Here is a 6,000-nt window from a genome sequence, read left to right on the forward strand (position 1 = left end):
AGTTGATACAATTGTTATGTAGTTAACAGCCGAGTCAGAGCTTTCAGGACGTTAAGGGACATATTCTGAGGGATGTGGAGGTTTATTGTGTGTCTTTTGAATTTGGTAAAGAAATTGGGTGGGGAAATTGTGAGGCTAGTCATTATTGTCTACACCACCTTTTAAAAAATGCTCTGCTTTTAAAAGTAATCTGTATCTAATCGTTTTTTTCTTCAAAAAGTTTAACTAACTAACATTCTGGAAATTACATTTACCTTATTCATTTGAAAAGTTGAACTGCTGGACACAGCAAGCAAGTATCTCCTTTTAAAGCCCACTCGGTGTTTCAAGCCTCCAGTGCTCAAATCACATCACACTTTTTTATTTATTCATATTTCTTTACCTTCATTCAGGAGAGTTTTACTAAGAGGAAGCCTCTGTTTTGCAGTAACGCCCTGATCCCGTTTTACCAGTTACACCCATCCGCTGCCACTGAGCAGCTCCACCGGAGCGGTTGGGGTTAAGAGCCTTGCTCAAAGGCACCTCAGTGGTGGTCATGATGGAGGGCCATGTGCTTCTCTTTCCCCTCCCCCACCCAGATTTACATCGGTCCGGGGATTGAACCAACGACCTCACACATCACACTTGTGTACAGTAAGTTCCATACTGGACCATGATTGGCTTTCAGTCTAGCTGTGATGTCACAAATCCTGCTTGTGCATACACACGTCACTGTAAACTGAGATTTAGGTGAGCACAGAGAAAATGTCCTCCTTCAGCCAATGAACTTCAAAGCAGCCTTCTACTGTCAAACTCAGCACGTAAATCATTCTTTACACTGAAGCTCAAACGTCACAGTCAAGGAACAACAGCCAAAAGATATTTTTGAGTATTTATTTATTGTTAAGAGAAAATGAACATTGTATAATATACGTTGTCTTTGGCGGAGCCTGCTTCCTTTGCACTTATGCAGCTATACTTGTCACATTTTACAGGATTTCTGCTGTTTGATCAGTGGGACTCCTGACTACAGCTCTGGGTGGTAGTATTAAAACCAAATGCATTTTCATTTGCAAATATCATTTGGACATATTTTCTCTCCTACCTTTAATACCTTTAAACATATAAAATAACTGTGTACATTAGTTTAAATTGAAATTGATCTAATATTGTACTGTTATGTATTTATGTCCCCTAGTATGACCCAGCAGACCCATTAAAGTTTAATCTCACAAGATCCTAACTAATATTCTGCCAAATAATTCATTTATATTGGCCTAGCCATACCTTTTAGTATCTTACATCTTCTGGTTAGAGTGTACTTTAAGTTGATGGTCTGTAGTGTTGCAGGTTTTTTCTTTGCCTGACATTTTGTTTTGGCATTACCTCTCACTGTGCACTGTACACAAGCTAAAACTGGACATCCATTCTGAATCACCTCAGTCCTGATTTCCCTCCTATGTATTTTTCATCTATATGCTCATGCAATTCCTTTTACCAGTGCAGGAGCTAAGATCAGAATCAGAAACTTGCATATGTTAACTATATTCTCATTCTCCTTCTGGCAGGACTAAGGGAAAGTGACAGGCATGAAATATACTGAGAGAACAAAGGGAGGGGATTGGCTGAAATCTGGCAAAGAAAACTGTAAGGAACACACTGAGGAAAAATTGGGTGAGTGAATTTAGAGCAGAGCACTCCACACACACACACACACACACACACACACACACACACACACACACGCACACCTGCAGGCGTCAGTACAATGCAGCCTTGTTTTATCCTCCTTCAGTAGAGCCAGTGTTCAGGGAAATTATCCACAGAGTTGCCACACCTATACAAGCCCACAATTCGGCCACAGAGCTCTAGTTGGACAAACACCACCAGCTGTAACGATTAAAGAAAACCCTCAACACCTCCTCTCCCAAACGTTTTCACTGCTTCCATCAAAATAGCTACCGTAGATTGCCACATGCACTAAACACAGATTGAAAACTGTGTATCAGCAGCAGCTTTGGTCTTGGCCAGTGATTGCAGGCTAAGTGTTAATAATGGGCAGCTGCCAGAGTCATTGGTTCAGCCATGCAGGAGCAGGTGATATGTGGGATTACATGGGAAAAGGAAGCTGCCTCCTTCTCTTTACTGGCTCTGTCTGCTCATCCTGGAATGTGTCAAGGCAGTCTGACTGTCCCTGTGAGAAGGACAGTGTGGGACATTTCCCCAGCAGTATTTCATTAGGTTATTTAGATAGAACATGGGCTGAGCTTATGTAAAAGGGGAAAATGTGCCCTTCAATAGTTTTATAATGATTCATCAATCGTTTGTGCTCAGGATTTCTCTGTTTTTTGCCACATTTTACAAGCTGTAGGCAACGTTTGATTGGCATTAATTGATAATTCATTAAGAGTGTGAAAATGAATGAGAAATGGCCAATCCAAGTAGGGATGCTCCAATCCTCCGGATCCTTACCTTACAATGCCAATCTATATGTATGTAATAGTCATGATGAAATTCAGGAATTCAGTTGTAAGTCACATTCATTCTGCTTCATTTAAAGTGCCACATACATCCCTGATGCTTCATCTTGTCTTATTTGTTAATCAGTTCCAAACAGTGAGGTATATTTTTCTACCTATGAAAAAGGGCAATGGTATTGGACTGGTAATTAGTATCAGCAGATAACGTTGGTGTGAAATTAAAAAAGTTGGATTTGTTTAACCTTAATTATGAGTCACTGTACCTCTAATAAAGCTCTTATTAATGGTTGTATTCTTGTTTGACTAATGGCCTAAATTACAAACGTATTTGACTAATTATGAGACGCAATGCAAAAACGCAAATCTTCATATTTATGAGGCTGTAACCAGCAGTTGTTCGATGTTTTACTTGACACACACTAAACTAACACAGTCTACAACATACATGCAATGAATTGTACCATCATGAAAGTTATTATGTTTTTAAGTTGGAGTTTGTGCTGCTCTGGAATAGTGTTATATTTACGGGTGTTTCTAATATTTAGTTCATCATATTTAAATCAATGAGGGCACAGTACATGCAGAAATGTTTTGGCATAGAGTGAGAGATGCCATTTCATGTGCGCTGACAGAAACCACAATAGATCAGAATGCAAAGACCTTCGAACAAAAGGCACCACCATGACAATTTCTCAGCTAGAAAAACAAATCCCACTTATGCAACAATAAGAAATATACAGCAGAAAACACAAAACACAAAAAAACTTCTGATTGAACTATCCTGAAGATAGATCTCCCCTTTAATACAGCCTGTCTGCCGTGATTAAAAATGTATGTGCCACATGTAATACGAAGCAGCTTCATCTGAAAAAATGTCAGATCTATGCTAACCTAACATAAGGGCACATTGTACGGCACTTCTGCCAGCCGGCTATGAGAAGTCAGTGAGGCCTTAAATTCCTCTAACCCCACCAGAAGAAAAAAAAAGAGGGAGGGAATAGCTTGAGGAATGGTTGGTGTTCTGAAATGTTGTTCTTCTCCACAAGTTTATTTCTGTCTTTCATCGAGGTTCAGGGAAACATTTCTCATCCAATCAGAGAGCGTTATTCTCACACATCACCACATTTCCACAATCATTGTGCCACTGATTGTCTAAACAACAACTTAGAAAACATACTAGCCAGTGTAAAAGAGCATTTTCTTTCTGACTGAGCTCAAGTATGATTAATGTAATCCTACTCTTTAGTAAACAACAGTCATTAACCAATTCACGCAAGATAAATGGGACCAAGATTTAGTTTATCCCTTCTAATTGATCAAACCCCGCCAGCAAAAGCTCCCTATTTATCAAAGTTAAATCTCTAAAACAAGGTCACTGACATCTGTGTTGGAGCTAGACATACAGAGTTAAAGATAGGAAGAATAAAAGAGGAGAAGTCAGGAATAAGAGTGAGTTGATACATCTCATTTGAATAGTAAGAGAAATGTGAAAATGACTTACCACTCTGACTTATCTCACTCTCTACTCTCTCTCTCTCCCAGCTGTCCCTCTTCTTTACTCAGTGTGTGATAAAACTTTCCAAGTTGTTCCTCTCCACAGACTCCTTCTTGCTTTCTCCCTCTCTCTCTCTTTCTCCCTCTCTCTCTCTTTCTCCCTCTCTCTCTCTTTCTCCCTCTCTCTCTCTTTCTCTCTTCCTCTCTCAACATGGATGCACATGTGACTGTCAATGGTCAGCTAAAACAGCAAAAGGCCGACATCTAGTGGTGAGTAAAGGAATTGCACTGGATACATATCCTTTGTGGAGTTGTTGGCAGACTCACTGACAATTTACAAAAGTAATTTACCGGCTAATTTGCTCTGATTCAGTGGGCGATTTAAAAACAAAATCTGATGAATACACAAGCCATCTGGATCTGGCCATTGATGGTTAACAGGCAAATAATTGATTACAGGTATCTACATAAGAGTGACATGACATTGTCATGAAAATGTTATAAAAAAGTCAAAAACGCTTATGACATAACGCTTCTTTTAGTAAGTGTCATTAGGTTTTGTCATGAAAAGTCAGGGTTAAGGTTCATTTGACATGACAGTGTCATGTGTTCATGACAGTGTCACAGGTCACTCGTATGTAAATACTTTCAAGTGAAGTGTTACCAAATTATTTTTCGTTAAACTGATCAAAAGTAATCTGTTCATCATTAAGTCATGGGACCTATGTTAATCTGTCTTTGTCACTTAGATTCAACTTTAATGTGAATAATAATGAATAAATAGGTGAGCCCTTTTTAGCATTATTGTGTTTGACCATATTCCTGAGTTTGGAATGGAAGACAGTCATCTCCTCTTGGTACTGGTTTGTGGAAGAAAATGTACTGGACATTTGTCAATGTTTTTACATATTTGTGTTTGTATTGTCAATTACTTGTTTTCTTAACTTTTACACATTGTTTGTTATAGGATACAGCCTAAAGAACAAAGTTCTTGTCTTTGTTTCTGGTAGCAGGTCTGTGAGGCTGTTGCATTGGCTGGCCCAGGCCCAGGGGCCCCTAAACCAGAGCCTCTGCATGCAGTTGATCTAATTAAGTATGGATTTCTTGTCACACTCAAAGGGTTTAATGTCAATAACAGAGCCCCCAAAGTCCTACAGAAAAACGGAAGGAATAGCCTAACCATTAACTTTTAAGGTGTCACAAAGAAGCCATCATGATACATTAAAAGGGAGTTATTATCCCCCAGTTTATATATGATACTGTAGAGTGGCTAAGTACTCTATGCCAGGGGTAACCAAACTTTTCCATTCACAGTAGATGGATTTATAGGGAAAATAATTGATTCCCCTTTTTGTTGGGGACCCCTGGAACCACCAATACAGGCCCTTCAACTCTGAATAAGCTTTGACCTGCTAGTGGCCTAGAGGAAAGGTCAGAGGATCACCAAAGCCAGTAGGGATGCATTCTCTAGGGACCAGGAACGTCTGCAGTGCACCCAGTTTTCACAGCAATCCATCCAGCAGCCTTGTTGGTAATCAGTCTGAATCAAAGTTGGTGGGAGCTGCATTGTTAAGAGAGACAGTGCCGGGTGGGGGAGAGGAAAAAGTTTGAATCACTTCAATAACTTCAGGTTAGTTGTGCAACTCCAATAGCAAATTAGACAAGGGGCAAGGGCATTTTATTCTCTAAATGGTTTACTGTGTCCTTAACAAATTAGTCACAACAAAAGATGTCTTCATGAACCCTCTATGTTAGCGGTTATGACATTATCTAACTTGTTTGGTAGCTTCTTGGATAGTTAGTTAACAGCTTGTTTGCTAACGTTGCACCTTTCAATGCTTTCAATGGTTGCAGAAAATGCTAGTTATTTAACTTGCTAGCTACGGGGTGTCACCATAGACGGTAATATAATGTATATATTAACGGTCTATGGGTGTCACCGTGTCTATGGGTGTCACTACCATAGACCGTCAATATACACTCACCGGCCACTTTATTAGGTACACCTGTCCAACTGCTCGTTAACACTTAATTTCTAAGCAGCCAA

The 6,000-nt window shown here is 39.6% G+C and overlaps 1 protein-coding gene across 2 annotated transcripts in view; it reads right to left on the reverse strand.

Annotated features, from left to right (window-relative positions):
- tspan4a (tetraspanin 4a) overlaps positions 1–4,100 on the reverse strand; it is a 132,426-nt gene extending 128,326 nt beyond the window's left edge. Inside the window, exon 1 of one of the 2 annotated variants that reach the window (XM_034881376.1) lies at positions 3,961–4,100. The gene's annotated coding sequence lies outside the window, so the exon portion shown is untranslated. The remainder of the gene's footprint in view (positions 1–3,960) is intronic. The other variant, XM_034881386.1, reaches the window with a different exon arrangement.
- Between the last annotated feature and the right edge of the window lie 1,900 nt (positions 4,101–6,000).

This window comes from Etheostoma cragini, chromosome 1 (genome assembly GCF_013103735.1).
Source record: "Etheostoma cragini isolate CJK2018 chromosome 1, CSU_Ecrag_1.0, whole genome shotgun sequence".
Classification (NCBI taxonomy): Eukaryota; Metazoa; Chordata; class Actinopteri; order Perciformes; family Percidae; genus Etheostoma; species Etheostoma cragini.